We start from the raw sequence: 27,455 nt of genomic DNA on the forward strand, positions 1-27,455 counted from the left end.
TGGAAACCCGGAGGAAATTGGTTCTGACAATTAATCTTTCATTCATGACTCAATATTTCAGATCGAGCGATTGTTATCATCCCGGAATTATGTTCATTTCCATCAGAGGCAGTGCGCGCGCGCGCAGAATAAAACTGAAAATTTTCTCTTTATGAAGCAAAATAGAATTTACTTCCAACGCATGGCACAGAAAATAACGAAAAAGAAAAATCCTCTTTTAATACCATGTTGAGTTCTCTCGTCTGCGTAGAAAAAAATATAGCAACATAGTTTCATCAAGAAGTTATCACTTGTCATGACACCTTCTTTTCATGAAAGACAGTCAGTCAATGAAATCATCTGAAGGATTGGGTTTGGTCATTCCAAAATGTTCCTGATGAACAATTTGGAAGGAGTCTGTACGTCACACTCTCATTCAACACTGTCTTCCATTATCTGATTCTCCACTGTTGTATCTCGAGTAAAGATGACAAAAACGATAGCTGTGACATCACTGATGACGATAACGGAAATATTAAAGCCCCTCCCCTCCCCCTCCCCTCCCCTCCCCTCCCCCTCCCCTCCCCATCCCCCCAAAAAGGGGAAAAAAATCATCATCACCACCACCATCACCATCAGGTGCATAATAATTTTCAAAACAGTGGCTGGGGAAAAAGATCTGTCAAACAATCGATATCTGAAACGTGGACCAAACTTTTGCTAAACTCATTTCTCACCATCATTGCCAATGACACTTACATGTATTGTCGACCATGCGTCTGAATTATGTTAATTGACATCCAGTTCAGCCAGCGCTTTTCGCTTTCGTTACTTCCTCCATAAACATGCAACCACTGGAGAGTCTTTCGTTTCTGGGGTAGAGATTCCGCATTAATTTTCTTATCAACCAATATGAACTCTCGTAATTACTCTCAATATAGCATTAGGTACTCGAGATAATGATGAAACTTTCGCTCTGTTTTGCTCTCATTTTTACCTCCTTAAAACTCATACCGAATGCATGCCCTACAGAGAATGGAATTCCCCCTATTAAAAAAAAACTGTTAAAGCATCGTGTTTAAATAATATCACATATCTACTCTGTGATCTATATGTAACATGTCAAATAACTGTGTTTAAAGTGATTAGATATAGCTGGTGAAAATTCTTCTTCAATGATGGAGATTGTAAACCTGATACCTTGTACGGCTTTGAATTACTCCGAAGGTGAAGATCATTGTAATAAAGGGACACTCACGGTTTGACCATTTCGAATTATTTGTTTTGCTTTCATTCTTTAGTTCATGGGGAAAGTGAGAAGTGGTAGCTCTCATTATTTTCCGACGTCATGAGACAATGCATCACCGTCTTGTATAAATGGTAAAAAAAAGAACACCTGAAAATAAACCTGACGCAATTGACACAATGAATTTAAAACACACTCATACACATACACACACACACGTTGCACTTACAGTGTAAAAATTAGGTAACAAAGTGAGAAATAATGTCATTTATTAAGCTCGATTTTCACGGAGAATGTTAATTTCTCACAGCAAAATGCGTTTGAGATAAAAATCCACTCTTACTTTGCATAATATGCCAGACGCCATCTTTGAGCAACGACAAGTGGGATTGCACAGCAGAGCTAGTATATACGCCTTATCAAGGTAGGACTATAGGTGAGCAAGATAACTGAATTTACTCAGAACTTGCTCTTATGATAAAAATATATATATATAAGTACGCGGACGGATAGACACTTTAAACTCACACATACACACACGCCTGCACATTATAGCATAAGGTTATGGTTCTATCATAACTTTTTCCTCCTAGCGCTCGCGTCGGTCGTATATTAAAAAAGGACGCTCAATTTCGTCTGATTTTAATTATCAACTATTACATCACCGCAGCCGGCCTAATGTGCGCTGGCTTGATGGACAAGGTTTCATCGGCAACCTTAAATGCAATAAAGTCCCGGACATGTGGCTGAATTATAATCTGCACCCACATCCTGAAAGTGATATGTTTGAAGCTGATCTGAAGTTTCTCTTTCATAAACATTTTGTTGTTGGCTTTTTCCCCCTGTCTTCTGCTGCCCATTCGAGCTGTAATCTTCACTCGAGTCTCAGCATAAGTCTTTGAAGAAGTCTCGTGGAAGAGTGCTCATTTATTTTTACCTTTGAACAGATGATGAAAGAGGAACCGATATTTACACTCAAGATGAAAAATAACCACGGCAACATGACTTGGAGGTGTTATAATATCTTAACCTATCGAGGGCAGCATGAACGCCGAGAAAACATTAGTTTGTTTTTGATGTCTTTTTACAGTTCTATAGCAGTGTGATAACCATATGGACCCTGGGATGGTTTCGATTACATTATAACCACAAACATATCGCGATGTTTTGTACAATGGTTGAGTTATGTCTCGTTAAGTGGTGATGCCTTCCTCGAGGTCAAGGTCGTGCCCTGATTATCGAGCAAAACGTGGAAAAACAATTAATGACGCAGTATTTTGAAAGAATGTTTACAGTGAAGATCAGTTCGTGCTCTCTAGCTCTTTCCTTGTTTCCCTTTTTTGTGTATAACGCTTGCAAGTATCATTGTGTCGCGAGTTCGAGATTCAAACTTAGTTTTCTCTGTGGTAGAGGGAAATATTCATTTATTTATTTAGTACAATGTATTCTTTACCCAGGAATGCCAGGGTAACCCCGTCATTGGTTTATACACTGTTGTTCTTGACGGCCTGCAACAAAATAACAAAGCAACAATTAATTGAAGTTACATAAAGTAACAAATTAAGGACATTCTGTTGTACATAAACATTGTAACAATAAACCATGGTAATGTCTTGTGTAAATAGTCCAAATAAGTCTTTGTTGACAATGATACGCAAATGTACTGAGTATTACATTATTTGAAATATGATGATACCCTTTACGCAACATAGGGATATCGTATTAAGTCAATTCTACTCCAAAAAGAGATATGTATGCTCTTATGAGTGCGTGAAGGGAGGGGACGTTTCGGACTTCACCTTCAATTTAAAAGTCGATTTCAAGATGGTATACAATGGGCGAAGGGATGTACTTGTAATTTTAGCATTGAGAACATGACATTATTGCGTGAATTTCTTATAGTTCTAGATGAATACCGAAACTCATAATATCACACAGATATTGATAAGCGAAGGCAGTTCAGGGGGGCGTTTCATCAACGAGTTCGTCGGAGGTTTTCACCGACAAATTTGCTATCAGCCAATCAGACGCAAGGATTTCAGTAGCTTAACAGTTGTCGGTGTAAATCACTGACAAAAAGTTTCATGAAACACCCCCCTGAAGTCAAGAGTGTTTGATTCAATAATCTCTTTCTGTTGCAAGTTTTCTTCACGGATGGATATATAGATAAGGAATACAAGATACGATGTGACATTATATAATAAGATTAGTGTCAACATTGTTTAGCACCTATGAAATGATAGTGCCGCTTTGCAAAAGAAAAAGAAGAAGAGGAAGAAGATGATGAGGATGATTTTTATGAAGTAAAGCCGTTTATTTACCGGATAATTCAAAATCGGGAAGAGGAAATAATAAGAGACAAACTCAAGAATTCAAAAGAATGTAAACATGATGGTGAAAGAGCTGAAACCCTGAATTTTGGTCAACGTCATAACTTATGAATATTCCATAAATACACAAAAGTAATGTCAGTAATTTGATTCTGACTGTAGATAAAGCAACTCAACAAAAACATTTCACATTTCTCTGCTACAGTAACTATCACGAAAGAATTAACTTGCGACACTAGTTATGGGAGATAAACAGTTGTTTTAAATTCTGTATTTATGAGTGAGATTCCTTGACATTATAAATCATTTTCTTTGGGAGGGGCATTTGAACATGATCATTTTTTTGCCTTATTTTTTCAGACTTACGAAGTAATTGATAACATCATCTGAAACCTTTAGCTTTTTTACTCTGTATAATTATGTTTTGAAGGATTTGAATGTTTTTAAATATGGAATATTTGTATTGAAATTGAGAACAAAGACAACTAACAACCATAAAAACGGGTATCCTTAAAGTAGGGCAAATATCTTGCCGGTATGCATTTTATCTGTTACAGGAATGGACAGTGTGTTCATTCCAATGTATTTTTTTTTAATGCGCTGAAATTAAAGACGAATGTTATACTAGTATTTTCTTTTCATTACTTTGAAAAAGAATTCATTCAAAGATCACAACACAACAATTTAATGGGAGATAACGCCGTTGCAAGAACCATTAAGATTAAACAGTTAAACATTTCTCCCATGGAAAAATATTATGAATTTTTAGTATCTTCAATGAATCCTTAACGGATTAATGGCGTGGTTAACTTGACGATGACGCAGACACTTTCAAAAGCATTTAGCAATACGATTTTGAAACAAAGACAATAAAAAACAAAATCATGCTATAAGACATCATACGATTACAAAATATTAGACAATGGTAAATAAGATGACTTCCAGAGCTTCAACTAATACCAATACCACCTTCTACCATACCTTGCTTGCAGACTTAAAGAATATTTTTCAACCTCTATACCTTAATTGCTGCCTATCTTATCGTTTTTAAATCTTAAACAATTGCAAGTAACGATTTTCAGAGATGATTGTTTGTTTTCCCATGTTATGACAGAACGCAGATCTTAATTATTCAACGTCAAAGTTTTCTTCTCAGTTACAGAGATATGGATGATAAAGAAAATTATTCCTGGCACTGTATAGGTTTCTTCTCCTTCTCCTCCTCCTCCTCCTCCTCTTCTTCTTCTTCTCCTTCTTTTTCTTCATCTTGTTTTCATGTATGACTGGAGTATATTTTGGTCATGTTCTACACGTTACATTATGATGTAATTTATGCATTCAACTTTTGTAAAATATTTAGGGGGCCTATGTGTTTCTGCTGAAAATGGAAAAAACGAATGAATGAATGAATGAATGAATGAATGAATGAATGAATGAATGAAAAGGCGGCATTCTAGAGAATCTCCAGCCGTTTATACAGCACTGCTGTTGCACATACATTCGCACGTTAGCGGAGACAATAATGTGAACTCTGTGAAGAGGAAGGGTATTTAAGGCAAGGGTAAATGACTATTTTGATAAAATGGCGCCATGTTGTTTGGTATTAACAAAATGGGGTTGGCCGGAGATTCCTGAGATACACTGAACCTCGCGTGTGAGGGTATAATCACTTTGTGAATTGAAAGACGCTTGAGAGTAAATATTTGAACTATTCCGGTAATGGCCGCGTTCGGTGCTATATGGTGTTATCTGTGACCCCTCTGTCTCTGGTCTCATGACTATGAGGGTCATCATTATTGTTATGTAACTTTGAGGGGAAATGATAGTTCCCTGTGAGCGTATAAAGATGGTGGCGAGTGATGTATTCGTGCTCTATTATGGTGAGTAAAGGGGACGAGACTCAGTTCAGCAAATACACCGAAACAAAGCGCCAAGGAAGAAAGGAAATTAACACATGCCCGGCATGACATGGGTGAATACGTCCTTTAAGCTGTTTGAGCGAATTTCAGGCCAAATATGGAGTCGCTGCACATTTCGGGATAATGGCCAAAGAAACTATACATGCTCACGTAGGCTAGAGGGAAACCAAACGGAACGTGTCCTCGTGTTTCCCTTCCCGCCACTTCGAAGTAGCTCCGAACGAAAATAGGCATCGAAAATGGCGGTAAAAATAGCACGAAGGACGCAAATGTCACATCTAGTCGGTAACATAGCCGTCAAAAAACCCGTACAGACGAGCGGAGTTCAAAATGGCGGCCGAGGAAAATAAGTGACCTTTGATGCCGTGTGCACTTTGCGCAATTTGAAAGCATCTGTCCGCGCTTGGCGCGCGGGCTCGTATAAGCAGCGAGCCAGCAGCGATTCTCACGTACTCAAAGGCGCTGGTCCGCCCGTGCGCTCCCGCGGCTCTCACGGGCGGTGTGACGTTCCCTTTGACTTTTCAGCCGCTCGGTCGTCTGAGACCCGCCGCCTCTATCGTGTTTGCATTCGCATGGGTCAGGGCCCGCTGGCCTTTCCCTCGCCCTTCGCTGTGTGCTCATATTGGTTTCGGCCTCTCGCTGGCTCGCTCTGACCCTCATCTTGACCACAGGATAGAGGTGAAAATGTGCCACTGATTAAACTATTATGACAAAAACAACATGGCCGGGCCGAACAACATATTATTCTCCACGTAGAGATCTCATTACATCCATGATACATGACTATCATTCTATTTTTTCTTTCAAATCTTGTATGCCGTTAACTAAGTTCCCATACCATGGACTTACCAGGAAGAAGAGACAAGGAAAGAAGATATATTCAAGATCTCGAATATCAATGCTAAAAATACTAAGACACGCAAGAGAAATGAAGCAAGAAATGGTGTTATACGCTGCATTTTTACTTCTTGGAAAGCAAGCTATTGTCGTTAGTAAAAGTTATGTGGTAATCTCCGCTAATGCCAAACAGAACTCTATACTGGAACTTCAAAGCACCAAGTGTGAAAAAGAAATTCGTCTAAATCAAGAAGATCTGATTCAAATATAAATGATATAAAAATCACTTTCTGATATTAAAGATACTTCAATTCAGTTCATTTTATCATTTCACATTTCTCGACGTAAAAAAATATATTTGGAACATAGTCATAAACACGCAATTAGGAAGTGCCTGGGGAAAAGAAATGCAGAACAGTGATGATATACAAGTGGGATATGTCAGTATTATGTCGTGAGTAAACAAAGCGACTGAAAGCGAAAGAAACATAATGGAAAAATACATGAAAGCGAACTTGATAAGCTGTGGGATCCACAAATGATTTATATTGAAACCGAACAATGGGAAAGTACATCTACAGAGAATAATCCTGTTATCTATCGTATAAAATTTCTCATAAATCTTGGGCAAGCATATATAATCGCTCTGATGGCGTGAACGGGCATGTTGAATATCGCTCTAAAGCAAAGATATATTCTCTGGCGGAAATGGGAAATTTGATTTTAGCAGACAGGCATACAATCGAAACAACCGATTAACAAGACTTTCGGTTATTGAATCAAGAAAAGTATGATCTAAGAAGGGGAAAAAACGGGGGGGGGGGACACTATCACCGCAAAGCAGATAGCGGGAACTGATTTCAAGGGAGAGGCAAAAATTGTCGCAGAGATAGTAGTTTTTTTTCCTGAAATTAGATACAAAATTGAGAGATAACGAACGCATGACAATAAATGATGTCTTTATACCAATACTCCTGAGAGTAAGCGGAAGTCACAAAGAAACCGAAACAGAAATACAGAGGAGGAAGAGCAAGAAGACGATAGGGGAAGTGGAAGGAGACCGCGAATACCAACCTTAATGATGATGATGATTATGATGATGATGATGATGATGATGATGATGATGATGATGATGATGATAAACTGATAATGATAATCATGATGGTGATGTTGAACGACGAGGGAAGAAAAGTTACGCAAAGGATGGCGAAGAAGAAGAAAGATGAAGGAAGGGAACGAGAAAAAGAGCAGGAAAAGGAGAAGTAAAAATTAGATAAAATCGAGTTACTTTTCAAGAAGCACTAAGTCATGATGATGACGATGTTGTTGTTGTTGTCGTCGTCGTCGCTGTTGTTGCTGTTGTTGTTGTTGTTGATGATGATGTTGTTGATGATGATGATGATGATGATGTTGATAGCATCAGTCATATGAAAAAAGAAGGAAATGTTGGGAATAATCATTTCCTTTCGAAACGACAAGGACAGAAGAGTTTGGAAATGAATGTAGCATGTGTTATATGACTGATGCTGAACACAATGGGTCAAATAGCAACCCCTCCACCCCACCGCACCCGGGAGGGAAGGGGCTGGATGTCCCCTGTGATCCATACGAGGTGCACATTATCTCTATGGTAAATGAGATAAACAATGCATCCTTTGTACCATTGAAAGTAATACATATATCATTATGGTCAACTCTACTAGACAGCTTTCTTCACTGATGATATTGTGTTCCTACAACAAAAAACAAAAAAAAATACCTAGAAAAATTGGAACAAAACAAATACGCTTAATACCTAATATTGTCTTAATTTGCAAACACAAAACAGTATAGTCAGTACAACGAAACATATATCAATGAATTGATTCAACCATGTCTATCAAGTTACATTTTTTTTTATAGTGGATACAAATGTTCCGTATTATTACCATACGTCATACTTTCAATTTGTGTCGTCACGTTAATTTGGTTGCACCTTCGTTTTCAAAGTACGCTATAAAATACCGTGTCAATAAATCAAGGGTTTGAATGCAAAATTAAAAAGAAAAGCTAAACCCAATTTCATTTTTTTTTCAAAATAAGATCATTATCATAATATAGAAAAAATACAATAGTTTGAATGATACTGCTCTTGACAAATGACAAGAATTATTTATGAAGATATTATTCAAATAATCATACATATTTCAATTATTTTCTTTGGATTTCAGCAGCTTCAATCTGAAATATTCTAAATTTGATATGACGGATTGATATCTGCTTTTGCATGTATTGATTCTATAGATGGAAATATGATTCCAAAAGATGTGATAAGTAAGCACCGCATCAATTAATGGATATTTGATACTTGACATGTCATATGAGATACGACTGTGCAATGTAATAATAACAACATAATAATGAATATAAATCTTGAGCTTTTGCGTATTTTTCTTTTTTTTTATTGGCAATCATCTGAACAGACAGATTGCCTATATTTATTGCCTATCTTTAAAATAGTTATCTGTGAATTATTTTCTCTGAAGGGCTATCAAGTCGAAAATGTGTATCTACTCGTCCTACCCTACGAATCTCCAATTGCTGTTGAAAAATATGCAGTCTCAATATTCATATGTTAAGGAAAACGATATGTCTTCTTTTTGTCAAAATGGTTGCGGTTTGCCTCAGAAAACATTCAAAGCAAGATTGGAGGATTGTTATAGGACTTGGTGCGCCTAAAAGTGAAAGTTTCGATTGACTGAATAAGGCGTGGAGTCTTAAAGAATTGTGAAACAACAAACTAATGCAATATCTTAGAGAAGGAAATAAAGAGAATCACAACTAAAGAGAACGACGGACTAATGATTAATATTTTACGATAATAAGCAGAAAAGAGAAACGTTAATGACCAGTAACAATTAAATGTGTAGTGTGTGTGAGAGAGAAACTGAGGAGGGGAGGGGGGGGGGGTTGTAGACGGGGAGCATCGAATCATATTACATGTATTAAGAAAACACGAGATTTTATTATGTTATCATGAATGAGAAAGGGAACAAAATTGAGCAAAGAAATTTCGAGATATATGCGGAGAAATGCAGTTAAAAGAAAGAGAGAGAAAGGGAGCGGGAGGGAGGGAGAGAGAGAGGAAAGAGGGAGAGATAGATAGATAGATAGACAGATCGATAGATAGACAGAAGAGAGAGAGAATAGAGATGGAGATTGACAAAGAAGAGCTGAGGAAGAGGCAACGACTGAAAGAGAGGAGAGAGTCCTTGAGAGACACAAACACATAAACACATGAGCAACACAAAGAAGGAGACAGAGAAATATAAGAAACTATTCAGTTTGATAGAAGGATAGATATATAGAAAGATAAATAGATAGATAGATAGATAGATATATCAAGATAGAGAGTAGATAGATAGATGGATAGATAGAGGGATAGATAGATAGACAGACAGATAGATAGATAGATAGATAGATAGATAGATAGATAGATAGATTGATAGATTGATTGATAGATATATAGATAGATAGATATCATTAGATAGATAGATAGATAGATAGATAGATAGATAGATAGATAGATAGATAGATAGATAGACAGAGAGACAGAAGAGAGAGAATACAGATAGAGATTGACAAAGAAGATTTGAGGAACAGGCAACAACTGAAAGAGAGGAGAGAGTCCTTGAGAGACACAAACACATGAACACATGAGCAACACAAAGAAGGAGACAGAGAAATATAAGAAACTATTCAGTTTGATAGAAGGATAGATATATAGAAAGATGAATAGATAGATAGAGGGAGAGAGAAAGAGAAAAGGCAGAACATACATACAGATTGATCATGAAAAGGCAAGAATTAGATGAAAGGAAACCAGACAAGATTAGGTCTTTAGTTCATCCTGCCCGTCTTGACTGCCATCCTTGTACACCACTAAAGCTTTTGAAAAAAAGAAAAAGCTGCCAGTAACAATGAGCAACGCGGTATTGAATGAACCCACCCGGGCGGTCCGGCGGGGTTACGGTCAGCACACACCCTTTTGCTCCCACGGCACGGTGTTACATATCTATCGATCGGAATTAGACAAAGTGCTCTTATTGAATGGTTTGTAGAGTACCGTATATTTTCTGTGCCAATAGGCAGAATTTGAAACAATCTCTCCCGATTTCCCTTGAAGATCAGGGTATCAAACAAAAGCATTCTTGACAAAATCCACTACACGTGGCTGTTGTTTTTTAAAGATATTCTGTGCATTATTTCATACACCAAAATCATTCCGATTTTGTTTCGTTGCTTGCAGGTAATTCGTTTTCTCTTTCACTTATTCTGTGTGTCTTTACTTCAGTGATTCTCGATTGATGTTTCATGGTAAAATAGTTGTGTAAAATATATAGAGCCTAACAGCTTCATAATTTTCATTCATTTCCCCCTTTTTTCTAGAAGAAGGAACCAATGGACAAAGGAACTAAAGTAAAATATTTTTAATATTCGCGTTTGTATACTAAGGGGAAACTATACTACACGTTTGTTATCATGCCGGTGTCAGTGCTATTTTTTTTTTCTTTAAGTGTCCTCTCTTGATCACGTGACAACTACGTCAGGAGCAGCTGCTGTTTCCCGAGACCTGTATGACTCCCTGCAGCCTACATCCAATGAGGCACCCGTTCTTATAGAACTCTTCGGCAGGATAAAAATCGATCCTAATTGGTCACTTATTGACCCGCCATTGATTTCTCGGGAGGACTAGGACGGGATAGCACGCATGCCTTCAGCGGGTAGATTGGGGGTATCGGAGTCATGCATGGCTAACCGACTACCCATACCTCCTGGCGAATTCCTTTTCAAATGAAGAACTGAAGTTCGACGAAGAATTTTAATCAAAACGACGTCTCGGTCATTGGATGCTGATAGGCATCTGGGTGTACGTATAAAGGGAATGAATGCAAATTACCAGCTGATTATGACATCAATGTTTGTGGCGCCGTCACGTTCTTTACATTGATTCTGTCCATGTTACAGCCTTCTACCTGCATAAAGTACTTGATAGTTTATAAATATGGGTGTGATGTCTTTTTAAAACTACACCTGGCTGTTTTCCCCAAATGACATGCAATGATGTTGAACTGAAATATCAACGTGTGCGTGAGCTTGGAAATCTATTGCTGTATGTTTGTGTATAAGTATAAATTATTATAGATATAGGCATAAAGTGTGCAAAAGTGTTTCTTGTGTGTTTGCATATATTTGTGTGTGCTATATGTGTGCTGTTTCGTGTAATGACGATTTTATCAACACTGTTTTGAACTTGGTATCCTAACCATAACACGCGTATCGTTCATTATGCGCGGACTCTGTTGAGTGTGTGATTGTTCAATGAAAGTAATTATCCCTTCACTATTTCTTACACAATCTTTTTGCTTTGCCCGTTTATATAACTTGAAAACAGAATTCGCTTCGGTAAGAAGATAATTATGAAAAAGCCTTTAAAAATGTAAAATGTAAAACATATGAACCCACTTTTGTGTTTGTGAAAGTCGTTATGACTTTTCATGGTCATTAACTTTCTCTTCTATCTACCTTACATATCAATGTATAATCATTAAATGTCAAAACCATATTGCATGGACTTTATTCCCAGTAAATTTATGTGGAGACATGATAAGTGGGGTTAAGTAAAATTTAACAGCAACAATGACAGCGATGAATACGTCGATGAGTGTACCAGACCTTCAAAAAGTGCTTCAGAGGCGTCCGCACCTCTCTTGACTATAGAGGAACGGTGTTCTTCGGTCTCCAAATGGGACTGAGATAGAATCAACGTGCAACTGGTCATTTTTACCCGCCCCTGTACCTCCTATCTTATTCATACCTTCTTTCACCCGCAATACAAGCATCGCTTATTTCATAATGGCCCGTTTGATATAATAACATATCATTAAAAAGTCACCGTTTTAACAATAAACCCCCTAGGTAAGTATCTTTAAAAATCCCAAGAAGGTGAGGATGTAAAAAAAAAGAAACTTACAATTATAACGGAACTATGACATAAATCATTAATAATCATAATAATGAAGACAGCAATGTATAAGCACTATCACCAACTTAGTTGCCAATGTTAAGACTAGATGAACTTTTAATATATCAATTCAAGTATACGTTAGAAAACGATAGATATTACACATTTTTCTTGAAGATATGAAATTTCCGTGTGACAAAGTAAAGTTTGTGCATGTTGAATTAACTGTTGTACTTTGTATTTCTGTTGCAGGGCCCCCAAGAATAACAGTGTAGAAACCAAAGATGTGGCTACCCGGGGTAGAAAATACTGAATAAATGAATGAATAAATAAATAAAGTGTACGTACATAAAGCATAGAAAGGTGAAACTCATGATACATTTTTTTTTTAAATGATTATAGCGCCGAGATGTTAACAACGCAAACGTGCAGTTGTTAGGTTATGAATTGAATGAAAGATTAGAAAATAAAAAAAAGCAACGGGGATGGAATAAACTTATGATTAATAGCTCTATTAATAAGACAGGGAGAACGATGACAAAAACGGTTGAAGTGGCGTTGAAGTGGCAATAGAGAAGAGAAAAGAGGTGCTGTAAAGCAATAAATCAAATCAAATTCCCTACTCCATGTAAAGTTTTTTTTTGTATTTGCTCGTTTCTGTTCAATACATCTCGCAAATTTGAATGATGTCCATCTTCGCTTCCGCATCTTCACGCATGCAGAGAAAGACAATAACAAAGTGCATGGAAGAAAGAAGTGCGTTTAAACAATCAAATATAAACAATCAATCAGATCGAGTTGAAACTGAAATCTAATTAAGAAGTGCTACTAGTTTTAATTATGAAATTTTGAAAATTAAAATCCACCATATCATGCCGTAGAAACAATGCACAAGTCATTCATCATCTTTCCGCGCTAAATATTAATTGAGCTCCTTGAGCGTTCTCTCTTTCTGAGTGGAAATTTGCGCATTATTAGTGTCTGTATTATTGTTATTACACTGTATTACCTCTTATATCCTTGTTGAGAAGGCACACCTGCATTTTTATGTGTTGATCCCCTTGGCTGCTTAAACAGGAATATTCATGCCGAAGAGCCTCTTTGGATGTTTTCTGAATTTTTTATTCATATTCATACTTTGAGCACAACGCGCAACACTTTACCAATATTCAAGGGCCCTTCCAATCATGTCTGTCACTGTCTGTGGACTGTAACAGTGAATAACGAACTTTTTTATCTTTTTTTTTATGATGGCATTTGGGATATGACTAGTGTCGGCTCGAACGGCTCATCCAAACATATGACCAAAGAGTAGACAATCTGATAGCGTCTAAACCATGGGGCTTCGCAAATAGAGACTTACACATTAAGTTTTTAAACTCTGGAAGATAACAATAAATTTGTTTGATTTTTGTTCTCAATACAATGAACGAACTCGATCCTTTCACTTACTATAGGTTCGTTCTTCTTGTTAGCTTATCTTATACTCTCACATCTGTATTACTTCTTTGGTCGTGGTCATAATAAATGTATTGTTATCGTCATTATTATATCGTCAACAAAATTGCCCCCTTCTCCTAGTATTCTTACAATCCTTCCCCAGTACTGCTCTTTCATTTTCCTGTTCAAGCGAAAATCAGTCACACGACTTCCCCCATAACGCTGCGCCCAGTGCAGCCTAGTGACCACTACCATGACTGCTGCAGATGATTAACGTACTGACGATTTTGAACTGGCGACAGCACTGAGGACTGACGTGCGACCGGTACACTGGTCGCCCACTGACCCATCGGCAGAAATCGCGCAATTGCACGTGAGAAGACGGTCGCCATATTGTCATGACTGCCCGGCCTGACAGGTCAGGCTTTGTCGCACGACTGCCTCCGACTTATTTCAGGTCCAGTTCAGTTCAGTTTATTTTTCCATCAAGCAAGAAATGAAATAAAATATAATACCTGTTGTATTATACGAGGTCAACTCAAAATAATTGCTATCACGATACTGAAATTATCATTATCATCAGAATTTCTGTCTTTATTAGCGGTAACATCAACAGCGCCTTCGTCCATGTTGCCGGATAATTAGGCTTACCTCCCATGAAGCCAGTGAAATTGAATGATTAGCTGTCTTTTAATTGGCTGTAGAGACGAAGTTGATGAGGCCAGTTAATGACAACTTGTGCAAGTATAGCTCCGTTGACGCAAAGATCTTAATTCACTTCATTATTGCAGACAATATTCCTTTTGTGATGACTATTAAATCGGGCCATTAGAATATAGGAGCTATACTCTTAACTACTGCAAGACCTCCCCTAGATTCGCTGTGATTATGGTTTGATTCAATTTGGATTGATTTAAGTTCATTTATTGATTACGCATTGTGAATTCGATGCAACATATCCGCACATGGGTCACAGTTGCACATCAAATTATGACAAACTAACTTTGTTATAGAAAAAAAAGTAGAACTAGTACCAGTGAATGAGCAACCTTGGAGGAGATTCTGGGGTTTTTTCAGTGAAAGAAATCCCAAGATTGGATATCACACATGCACTAATTAGGAAAAGAAATCTATAAAAAAAAACCCGATCAAATGAAAATATGATGATTGTATACTGCAAATATCGATAGACAAATTATATTAGCCAGTATCATGATGTAGAAGAAGGAAGGAAAAGGAAGAGAAGATGAATAAAGAGTAGAAGAGTGGTAAAGTTGGGAGAGGCAAACAATGGATACATGAATGACGGAGCATGGAAGAGAGAGAGAGAGAAATAGAATTGAGTTGGGAAGATAATAGTTATAAAGGTGCTTTTCAGAGTTCGGCTGATTTAGCATCTCTCATTACATACAGCAGTTGTATAGTCATTATTGATATCTCACAACATTTTGATCGCGAGGAAGATAACTTAAGATATAGTTTTGTTGTTTCTTTGTTTGTTGGTTTTTTTGAGGAGAGGTGGGGTTGAAGGTGTTTTTGTTTTGTTTTGATCTTTATAGAATATGTTCCGCAGAGAAGAACCTCTTTAAAAAAATGGACTATGTAGAAATCTTACAACGGTACAGTGGAATGATTTCTTTGGAATGAAGAAAAAACAACAACAGGCAATGGAAGTAAATCGCATCGTTTAACCTTTCACACGAGCCATGTGGGGACATTTTTCTTTCTTCGAAGGAATTCATCCCCTTGCCCCCCTCCTGTGTTATCATTAAATCATCATTTTTTTTTCTTTCTTTCGTATCGTAGGCTGATGCATAGGGGTTGTTGTACTTTTGGAAGAGAAATTGTTCAATTCCTAACAGGTTTCATCTAACCGTCGTGGTATAATTCGTAATACAGTGAAGGGGGAGGGGGGGAGGGAGGGGTGGCTTACGGCCATGCATTCGTCAAGGGTGCAATAGAGAGAACCCCGCGGGGCTGAGTCATCAGCGCATAATTTGAAACTAACAAAGAATGTTTCCATTCTCATCAAAACACGATAAGAGTCGGTTCTGAAAGCAAAATGCTATCATTTCCGCCACTGGCTTTCATGTTGGGGGGGGGGGGGGATTCAAATTGAATGAAGGCAAAAAAAACGCATTAACATTCCTTGGTCCCAGTAATCGGATAGGTATAAGCATTTGATTCAGTCTGGTGTAATTATGGTCTCAATCTATTGAAGGAGTATAGGTATTACCCAGAATCGCTTCGCCTCAAATGCCATTTGAATCTATAGTAAAATATGAATTTCAGCATTAACTCGAAAACTTATTATGGCGAAATGATTGGTGTGTATTTTATATTATCATAATTGACGTTCTTGTAAAATTAATTCAAAGAATTATACCATTATGATCACTTATCATAATATTCAAGATCATTTAATTTTCCACAGTATTAACGGACAATCTTGAAAACCAATGGCGGGTGTCAAAGAAAGGCTTAAAGATAGCCCAGGGAGGTGAGAGGTCTCATCTCCCTGGATAGCCCAGCTAAATATATATACGGACATAACATGTTATAGATGTGAGAAGATGAATCAGACCGGCCTAATCAAATTTTGCTTACACCCCGCGAAAGACAGGCTGGCAACATCCAAACTATGGACAGATGCAGACATATAGATTTACATGAATTTCTGACGTGTTGTCTTTGGAATTCCATATACTTACCTTATCATCTCTTCAGAGCAAATGATCTCATATGCCTGCTTAAAAGCAAAATGGAAGCGAAAACATATCATTTTCTCTCACTGTGTCTTTGAATTTGACTTTACGTTTTGTAGCCAGACAGCGGAGTAAAGGAACCTTAATCTATAAAACAGAAACAAGACCGTACTTGCAGTGCAAAGAAAAAAAAAGTGAAGAAGAAAAATGTCAATGAATCTCACACATTCTTGACTTTATGCATGTAGAGCAAGTTAGGCTAAAAGTAAAATGTGCAGTGATATTCTCTTACGTTCTCCTTTGCGATTTTTTTTCTTGTTTGAACAATGGAAGTGGAGAGTCATGCGACTCCATGTTGAGTGCCACGTCATTCACAGAGGTTCCGACCGAGATATTCGAATCATGATTGTGGAGATAAGTTGCTCCGATTTGAATAACTCCATCCTCCTAAATGTCTAAAGCTGAACATACCTGGCCTATATCCTCGTCTTCCCTCTCCCTCCATCCATCCCTCCCTCCCTCCCCGCCCCTCTCTCTCCCTTCCTCTCTGTCTCTGACAAACATATCCGTCTTATGTTCCTCAGCATAGCATGGCCAATATTACAACCCGTAATGTTACTTGTGGGGAATACCTCTAAATTTAGACCTGGCTCTGAGTTTAAGGAATGATATAGCTGGAAAGGAGATTGAATGTTCCCCTCACCCTCCCCGCCCCCTCCCCCCCCCCCCTCTCCTCCGACCTCTCAGCCTCCCATTCCCATTCTCCATCACCTTCGAGACAATTCTCTCCGCAGCGAGTCACCGAAGCTCTCTGCTCACGTTTATTTTGCTCACGACGTTTCTTTCTCCAGTTTGCACCATTTTCCCCCTTACCCTCCAGGGTCAGACACCCTTAATGTCAGTGTGTCACCTGAGAGTAGATGTGGGAGGGATCGAGGGTGAGACAGGCAAAATGGGAGAGGAAAGAAGGTGGGAGAGGAAAGGGGCAGACATGGAAAAAAGAGAGAGGGAGATACGGAGGAGGAGAGGGGGAGACAGGAAAGACGGACGTGGCAGAGCTATAGGAGAGTAATAAAGAATACAACTTGGACGAGGAGGGGAAGAGGGAGGGGAGGGAACGAAGAAAAGAGAATAAAAGAGGCTGACATGTGAAATAGTATATTATGAGGGCAGGAGTGATCTGGTAAAGGATGGGGAAAGGGTAAAAAAAAAGAATGTGTAAAGGTGGATCTGTTTCTAGAGCATAATTTTTTTTTTTTCGGGAAGCGTCGGGAAATTCAACCAGACATGCGAGACGTGATCCGGCAACTTGACACGAAATGCGGACCTTCGACGTACACATATTATCCCAGGCATATGTTGTGGCCTATACCGGAGTCAGAATCGAATTGACCGAACCGACCACAGCCTTCAAGACAAGAACGTAATACATTTTTTAAAGCAAAGAGGATAACAGATCTCAATTTTTGAACGCATGTTTCTCTGAACAATGATGGTAATGCTGATGACGATATATAGTTGAAAAGGAAAACGAAGAATCGTTACAATCAGAATCATCTTCATCGTCGGAGTCATCATTATCATTTCATCCAAAGTGTTCTGCTAAGTCTTTACCCGTGAGAACGATACCCTTTCAATCATAAAATTACTGATTTATAGCATTTAGGGCCTACTTAACCCATTAACCCCTGTAAATTTTTGTGAAAAAAAATCTTTTCATCATTACATTGTATTGAATCTGATGGTATACGTTCAGTTTTCTCCACTTGTGTTAAAGAAATGAGCATGACGAAATAAAAAAAAAATCACATGAAACTATAAACAAGAGTACTCATAACTATATAATTATGTGAGAATAACACGTACATATATTTCATGGTGTATCTTAAACTATATACAGGTGGAGGAGACCGTCAATAAGCAATAAGCAATTCGCTTGACTTGGATAACGGCCTGTGGACAATAACTGGTTTGTTACAGGTATCTCTTATTTCTAACTGAAGGAACAAAACACATTGGCCTACACACAGAAAAAACTAACGTGTACTTTCTAGTATTTTCAATGTCATTCGATGTAGGAGGACAACACAAATGGAATATAACAAAACAGAAACGAATTTAAGGAACAAAAATAAGGGGACACCCGAATAGGAAAAGTTGAGAAAAGAGAAGAGAAGAAAGGTGATAGTCTACGCAGGGATCATGAGTTGGGAGCTTTTTACAGGAAAACAAAGCAAACTGACTTTACCTAAAGATTTATATTCAAACAATGATCATCAGCCAATGAGCTCCATACATCAGGACCATGATGTTTTGTAAACTTTCCTCGAAAGTGTGCTGCTAATAATTATACTAATCAGCGATAAAGTTCGCAATTGAGCGAAAAATTCTTTTACCCAAAACAAACAGTCATAATCATATGACTACCAAAGGGATGCTATGTTATGATAACTTAAATTCAAAAGATAAGATGTAAGTATCTTTACACTGACCCTTGTCCATAACTCTTCTCTCGTGAAAGATTATTCTAACTTGTCGGCATATACAGTCAGGATGTTTCGGGACTCATCTCAATTTATCGCAATGAGGCGAAATTGCAAAATGTAATCGAAAGAAATACTGTCACAAAACCAGAAACCCAGCATTGGCCTAAATATGTTTTCCCCTCGTTTTGAGTTTTATTTCAGTGATAATCATGAACTTGGAATTCTCACAGTATCTTTTAATTCGGCACTTTTGTCACAGCTGAGATCTCTATGCACTCATTCTGACAAACAATATGATTTTTTTATTTTTTTTTTTTTTTTTTGGGGGGGGGGTGGAATCTCAAAACAGCAAACCCTGCTGGAAAGAACACAGTATCCCACAGTGTGAAACACGATGTGAAACACAGTGTGAACATATTGTAAACACAATGTGAAACACAGTGTGAACATGTTGTACACACAGTGTGAAATCTCTTCACACAGTGTGAAATCTCTTCACACTGTTAAATTCGAGCTTTTTAACATTTTGAACACGTTGTCAATCATCAATACAGTGTGAAACAGTACCTATATAGATATGTGATTTATCTGTGAAAAAATCGCACCACAGTGTGATTGCATCACTGTTAAATTCGAGCCTTTTCACATAGCCGACTATGTGAATCATTTTGAACACACTGTGGGACACTGTGTTATTTTCTAGTAGGGTTGATCTCACGACACGATTAAGGAATAAAATTCGGGGTATTCTGGATTCATCCCGGTTTTATCGTTTGGTCCATCTCGAAAATAAAAATTCTTTTCCTCTACAGCCATTCTATACAGTGATTCTTCAATCATATTAAACCGTATAATATTCCTTTTATATTGACTGAGATTGACTACACGTATTGACATATAAAAACAAAACTAACCACAGCGATATGGAACAGGAAATCATAACAAAAAAACACACAAGCAGGAGGAACACACAAGGAAAAATATACAGAATGATTTCAAGAACAGAAGAAGTGTGTGTGATGAAAAATAATAGGAAGACGGATGTAGAGTAGAGAATGAACACGTTATTTTCCATCATCATTATTTTTTTTTTTCGAATGAGTACAACTGGCCATGCGGTCCCATTATTTCTTTGAGTAGATCTTTGCAACAAAACAAACATGTGCATTTATATTGCCTGTGAATATTATGAATAATAACAATATCGAATGTGTGTGGGTGCGTGTGTTTGTGTGTGTTTACCATCACTTCACGTATTAGGTTTATAATGTGATCTCAAATGGTATTGCCATACATCATTCTTGCATGATGATAGATTGTTCGGATTTGATTACTTACAAACGTTATGGCTCGATTTGCCTTTGATTACACCAGGTAATCACTAAAAGGTCTGTGGGCGATTTCATAGCTTTTTCCCTGTAGTTCTTCATGGTTTTTCCACGGCTATTTTCCACCCACATAGCTTAGCCCCATGCTCCACCCTTCTCAACTTTCTTTATGCATGACCCCCTGAATGTCGCGCTACGGGTTCCGCCGGGCCGGGCTTCCCAGCCGCCAGCGACCCCCCGACACATGCGATTAGCCGCTGGGGTCAGAAATTAGACACGCGCGACTGCAATGGTTCATCCGCGGGCGTTTTATAGTGCAGCAATGTGTAAAAAGTACAATCATGTACACGCACATCATGCTCTATCAGTACATGTACGGAACGTTCGAACCTTGAAGGGGGATTCAGCCGTCTTCATTGGACTTCACGCCGTGCCTCGCTTGGGCGTTTCAATGAACAATTAACTACAGCAGGGGACTGCTTTCATGGCTCTTTGTTGCACTTGGGTATTTGCGTAAAGTTGCCGTATGTGCTGCCATGTGTTAAAGGAAGAAACACTTCATCTTGAGCCGCCTCGCGCATCCACAGAGTTTCATCTGAGAACTAGCAGCTGAGTTCTGCTATAACTAATGAATGTGTCTTTTTTTTTCTCGTCGATGATTAACGTCAAAGGCATCATGGAATTGTAAACAGTGCGACGCAAACAATCTAATTGATGTGGAAATGTATTTTTTTTTTTTTAACCGTGATTCCTCCTTTGAGTCGTCGACGCAAGGAACACAGTGTGCATATAATTTTTTTTTAAATTCTTTTTAATACGATACATGATCATATCCAACCCTCTTTCCATGAGGCTTTTCATATTCTGTATAACGATATGTGTGTGTGTGTTTTTTTTCTTTTTTTTAAATTTCCTGCAGTAAGCTTACTAATCGCTTTAGGCCTATAAGGAAATCGCAGCTTTCAGAAAATCTCATTTTCGTTGCATTTGAATAACACATAATCTACGGTCTACCAGCATGAATGTTCAGTTTCATTTGTGGTTGCTCATAATTTTCCTTCGCACCAATATCTGTTCATCTACTTTTCATCTTCGTTGCTTTGAAAAGAAACACCTTTAACGGCGCCTATGAAGCACGGAAAAAGCCTAATATGAAACACTGCAGGCACATCTACCATGCTCTATCTTCGAGATTGTCGCACTCGGACAGACTGACTCGTGAATTCTGATGATTTCCCCTTGCTGAATTTCCTGCACGTCTAGCTACATACAGGCTTGTCTCTCCATAGCGTGTCAGAGCTTCGTTAGTTCAAAGGAAATCTGATAAAGTTATCAGTTTACATGAACTCGATGCTCGCCTTACGGAAGTGCCGCGGCCCGGTTCCCGCCATAAATCTAACTGACGGAGGCCCAATCAGCCACGGGCTCACGCTTCGAATGTAATCGCACAGTGCGGTAAATAAATACACAATACACATCCTATATATTTCTAACATTTGGAGACCAAAGTGCGGGTAAACAACGTAAAGGTTTAGTTGTTATTGTGCCGTTAAAGGCAACCCTCACCTATATTCACTTCGAAAACAAAAAGACCATGAAGACGTATACTATCTTGTAATTTTAAAACTTGTAAAGTCGCATATTAATCTTCTTTGAATTACGACGCCAATTGCTACTTGCACAATACAACTCTGCTGATCTGTCGCATGTAGTGTATATCTCACTCAAAGTAGTATCCTGAGCGATATACTTTATTCATTTTTTAAATATGAAACATATTTCAGCTACACTATTCCGTGTCCATGAATTTACTTACAAGATCAATAATTGCTATTTTTGAATCGAGAGGAATACCATGCACTTGGCACCGTCTCTCTTCATTCTTTTATTGGTGACTTACTTCAGAATAATAATTCAGTAATGAATACTAATGCTCGAATGTTGGTCTTCTTTATGAACATTTCATGAGGTATTTCGTGTTCATGTTTCACCGATTATGTGATTCTCTTTCTTGTGGCTAATTCGGATATCAACCAAAAAGTCGGATAGAGAGAACTATCAGAGATTCAATAAAAAACAAAACAAAAACAAAACAAAACAAAACTTCTGTTGGGTTTTTGAGCTTTGATATCGAACAATGATCGTACTTTTAAATCCTATACACTGATATAACATGCAACTCTTATACTCTCATCCATTTATGCTACAATCTTTTTAATAGTTTTTCGCTCATTTTACGTTTTGATAGGAAGGCATAAACATCTCCCCTACTTTTATGAAGAAATGTGGTGTTACTTGATAGCACTTACAAGACAATTAGATAAACTACATAAACTCATGATAGTATATTTAGGGGGAGACATATTTTAACGGGACATAGTCCTCTAGATTCTGGCCCTGAGTATATTTTATGTTCCGAGAACATACAATGGTTCGTCAAGTCTTTAAAGGAGACTTCCGGACGATTTTCAGACTTTTGCACTTCAACAACTATGAATTAGTTTTACTGAGTACAGAGTTTCAGAACTTATTGCGATTGGGATGAGGAATGAGAATGTTTCAAAATTTATACAAATTACAATGGACAAGGATGATGACATGGCAGCCTTACCATAAGAATGCATGAGTTAGGGCTCAAGGAAGCAGAACAAAAGAAGAAGGCATGCATAGATTCTACACAGGTGAACTTGTTAAGCAAGTGGTATTGTACTGGGATTTCACTGCTATATACATTTCTGAAATATCTGAGGCTCCTATGTCATCAACAAGTTCAGTGTAATTTGTTTAATATTTTCAGAGTATTGGATTCTCTGCTCAAGGACCACAATAAATTCCACAAATCTATGCATGGAACTGTCGATTTATGTACTACATGATGTGAAATTACGAAATATCGTCTGGAATGTCCCTTTAAGTCCGTCGCGTGTTTTTTTTTCACATTTGTATGACCCTTGAGGCTATCTGAAAGTGGCTCCACCGAGTGTTTGACGCGGTGGTTGATTATTGACTCTGATATCGGTTAATATCGACAGAAATCGCGACGTGTGTGTGAGACTTTGACCTTTGCGCTCATTGGCGAGAGCTGCTATACCAGCGGCACCAATCGTCTGCGGTATGATAACTGACTGCCAAACAACAACAACAACAACAACAACAACAACAACAACAACAACGACGACGACGACGACGACGACAACAACAACAACAACACAAACAACGAGGATACCGTACTATGAGCGTGATGTGAGATCAAAGGTTGCATTTATATAATCGACGATTGAATAAAAATAAGTATAAGATATGATAAAGATCTGTACTTCAGAACATGCATACAGGATGGAGTATCTTCCGGTGGGTTGGACCACGGGAAATTATAGTTAAATGCATGATGAGGATGGGTTAAGTTTGGTCAGATTACCTCTCCCTCTCCCTCCCCCGCCCCTCCCCCGCCCCTCCCCCACGGTGTAACCATGACGTCATCGGCTCATACCTCTATGTTTAGGCTCGTCCCACGGATAAAAACGGGACGTGAAGGAAGCCATCAATAATGATCATTAACCATCAATAATGCCGACCATTAAAGGGGAAGTATCAATAGCCTTAGATACAGGGGAAGAATCCTCTTACCTCGTCTTGCAAAGAAAGGACGAGGTCATATGAGTACCCCACCGTAATCTCGAGAGGTGATATTCGTCTTTTGTTTAATGTCCTTCTGATATTCATGTAACACTGCGTGATTGTAGATGGACACATACCACATCATAACACCGAGCCAGACATTTTTGAGACATGGAAGATTGCATATATTCAGTTTTTGTTCATTCTAATTTGAATACTCGTGGCGTTGTCTGTTTGATGTTGGATGAACGCGTTTATTTCGTGCATGTTTCTGTCAACAACACTATTACATATGGATTCATTGTCGTTATCACATTGGTCATTTACATATATTTTGTTTAGTACGAACCCAATTATGAATAGGGTCACTGCAATCATTTGTGTTAGAGAATCACTGAGGCTGAAGGCAGTCTTAATTTGGGGGGTGAAAGACTGCAAGTTGGCAAACACTCTCCTGCAATAGGTTTTTAACGCAGGATATAACGCCGCTGAAATATCCAACAAATTGTCATGACACTGTAACAAGTCGACATTCTATCATTAGTATTTTCTTGGTTAAAACGAAACATTTTACTTCAAATCAACTCTTCGCCAGTCGTTCCCGACGGTCGGTTAGGAGATCCATGGAGAATGAAACACCAAACCACCTTCCCCCTTCCACTGCCCACACATATACACATACACACCTACAGTCTTAGTAGGTAGCCTGCATATTTTTTCAATATACTTTACTTATAAGATTTCTTCATGGTTTATTTATCTTTATTTTGTTTAATCGTTCATTACGTCAGCTTTATAATGTGTTCTGTTTTTCTTTCATGAGGGATCTACGACTTACAAGCTAAACTTTTGTAGAGCATGGACCCCTCAATTTCCATCGTAATTATTAGTTACAACTTGTACAATCGTTTTACTATCTTACGTCTAAAGCTATTTGAAGTTCATGAAAAAAAATTATAATGTAACTTTATTTTGTATGTCTTTTGCATATCATTGTGTTATGTACGCGTGTAAAAATAATGTATTTTGTTGATGGAAATGAAATAACTTCATGTCAAAGAAAGTTAGACAGATGTGGAAGGATGATTTCGTTCTTATCGCTCATTAACGTCATAATTAGATTGAAATGTGATTTTATCATTCAAAATATTATGACTGACGCATGCTGCGCAGGTTTGGATCATACCGCACATGCGTCAACTTGAAGCTCGACTGTATTATATCCGTCACGCGAATGGACCTGATCCACGTTTAATACACACAGGACGCCTGCAGGAAATTCGTTTTTCTCATGAATTCAGTGTCGCCCTTACAGCCTGTCGGTGGTTGGATGTGACGCATCCTAATCTAATTCTGATAGTTTGCTGGCGAACGCTGTTGCTTCTTGTCTAAGGACACAATTATGATTAATTCCCATTATTCAACATGCTGATCGCGGGAAAAAAGAAGGAGTGCTAAGCCAGGTGTTCAGGAAGTTCGAGACTTTCAGTTGTATTTCCTATATACGAACGTATTTTTGTCTTGAAGGACAGCACAAAACCTTACCACAAAAGATGACTGCATGGTATGGCAAGGAGGGTGTAGAGCAGCTATTTAAAGGGAGATTTACCGTGAAGTAATCACGATGTATCATGTAACATAACTTAAAGGACAAGTCCACCTTCATATACATAAGGATTGAGATAATGCAGCAATATTAGTAGAACACATCAGTGAAAGTTTGAGGAAAATTGGACAATCCGTTCAAAAGTTACGAATATTCTATGTATCTGCGCAGTCACTGCTGGAAGAGAAGACTACTACAGTGTATGATGTCACATGCGTACAACTATATAAGGAAAATAAAAAGAGAATTTTATAAAACTTTACGTTTTGAATAAAGTGCACATTTCTTCGACTTGCTACTGACGTATATTAAGGGTAATATTATTCCCCCTGCCTTCTGAAAGAGAGAAATCGAGTGTTCTTTTGTTATGCGAGAAAAATGGAAATATATTGAATTTTCTTTATTCTTTCTTTATATCGTTGTACTCATGTGACATCACAAGCTATAGTAATCTTTTCATCCAGTCGTGACGGAGCAGAAACTTCAAAAATTCATAACTTTTGAACGGATTGTCCGATTTTGCTCAAACTCTCACTGATGTGTTCTACTAATATTGCTGCATTCACTCAACCCACATGTCTATGAAGGTGAACTTGTCCTTTAAAACAATTGATCAATGAATACATAATCCCTATAATATAGTTCACAGAAAATGGCACTTCTCACTAATTCTAGAGTTGATAACAAAGGTGGAAAGATGTATTAAAACAAAGCAGTAACGCGATATATTTTACCTGAGACCTGAGATGCCATTGACTCTGATATGATTCCACATAATCTTCAGTTCTCGTCTTTATGTTGTATCACTTCAGTTTAAAAGAAAACACACACACACACACAAATGTTTCATTTGGAAAACATTCACCTGGAAGGCAGGGTGCTGTGTTGGAAAAAAAAACCAACCGCACCATCACTAGCCCATTCAGACAGATACATACAGACTCGTGTGTTTGTGTCCTTCCCAAAATACAATATATTAATTCGTATCAGAGAGTTGAAAGAGTATCATGATGAGCCAGGAACGTTTTCACGGATTTTGTTAGACATCATCAACGCCGTATACTCTGAAATCTGCAACTTTGTAATGAAAGCTCGCTCAGCCCAGCAGTCCTTGTCATGGGAAAGCAATGGCAGCGTATCAGCTTTCTCAATTTCTGAGGCTTTCAACACATTTTCTCTCATTGATTGCTTCTCTGATCGATCGTGACAATACTCATTTCATTTTTGCTTCTGATGTCGGGGGTTTGCCACCTCCCTTTCCTGTACTCCTTGACTCGTGAAATATTTGTTGTATAAAATCAATTTGGATTTTGAAAACCCAAACCTTTTGTGATTAGAGAGAGAAAAAAATGAAGAAGGATACTGTAAGGATATGTGAATTATGTCGCGTTGTCTTGGCGTCACGTTTGGTATAATTTCAAATACATGGATTGTTAGATCTGCTCACTTTGCCAAGCCAGAGACAGAGCGGGGCGTTGTCTCACCCGCCCCTTCCCCGTACCCGCCAGCTTTAAGATCCCCTGACACGGGGGTGAGTCGATCAATGACTCGGTGCTGCACGCGTTCTTTACGGGTGACGATTACTATGCGGCTATAACACGCCTGAGTCAGCATGAACAACTGATGAAGCGGCCGCCGTTGCAACACATGACGCGCAAAATGATCTATGCAGTACTATGTGTCTGGATTATAATTTTTTTTCTTTGTCCTAATTATTAATTGCTTTGCATGACTTTGTTTTATATTTGTTTCACTTTTCTGAGTTTGTCTGAAAATGTATTGTGACTATGAGTTGCATCTATCAAGAATAAATTCAATACTTTTCAATTCTTTTTTTTATTCATGTTCCATATTCCACATTTCATATTCACGTTTTATATTCCATTTGATTTCGAAAAAAAAAATGTTTAACACAACAGTCAATTTGAGATAAAATTGCACAAATGTATAAGAACAT

This window comes from Diadema antillarum, unplaced genomic scaffold, assembly GCF_040938485.1.
Source record: "Diadema antillarum isolate AM-2024a unplaced genomic scaffold, OU_Dant_1.0 seq00000973_RagTag, whole genome shotgun sequence".
Classification (NCBI taxonomy): domain Eukaryota; kingdom Metazoa; phylum Echinodermata; class Echinoidea; order Diadematoida; family Diadematidae; genus Diadema; species Diadema antillarum.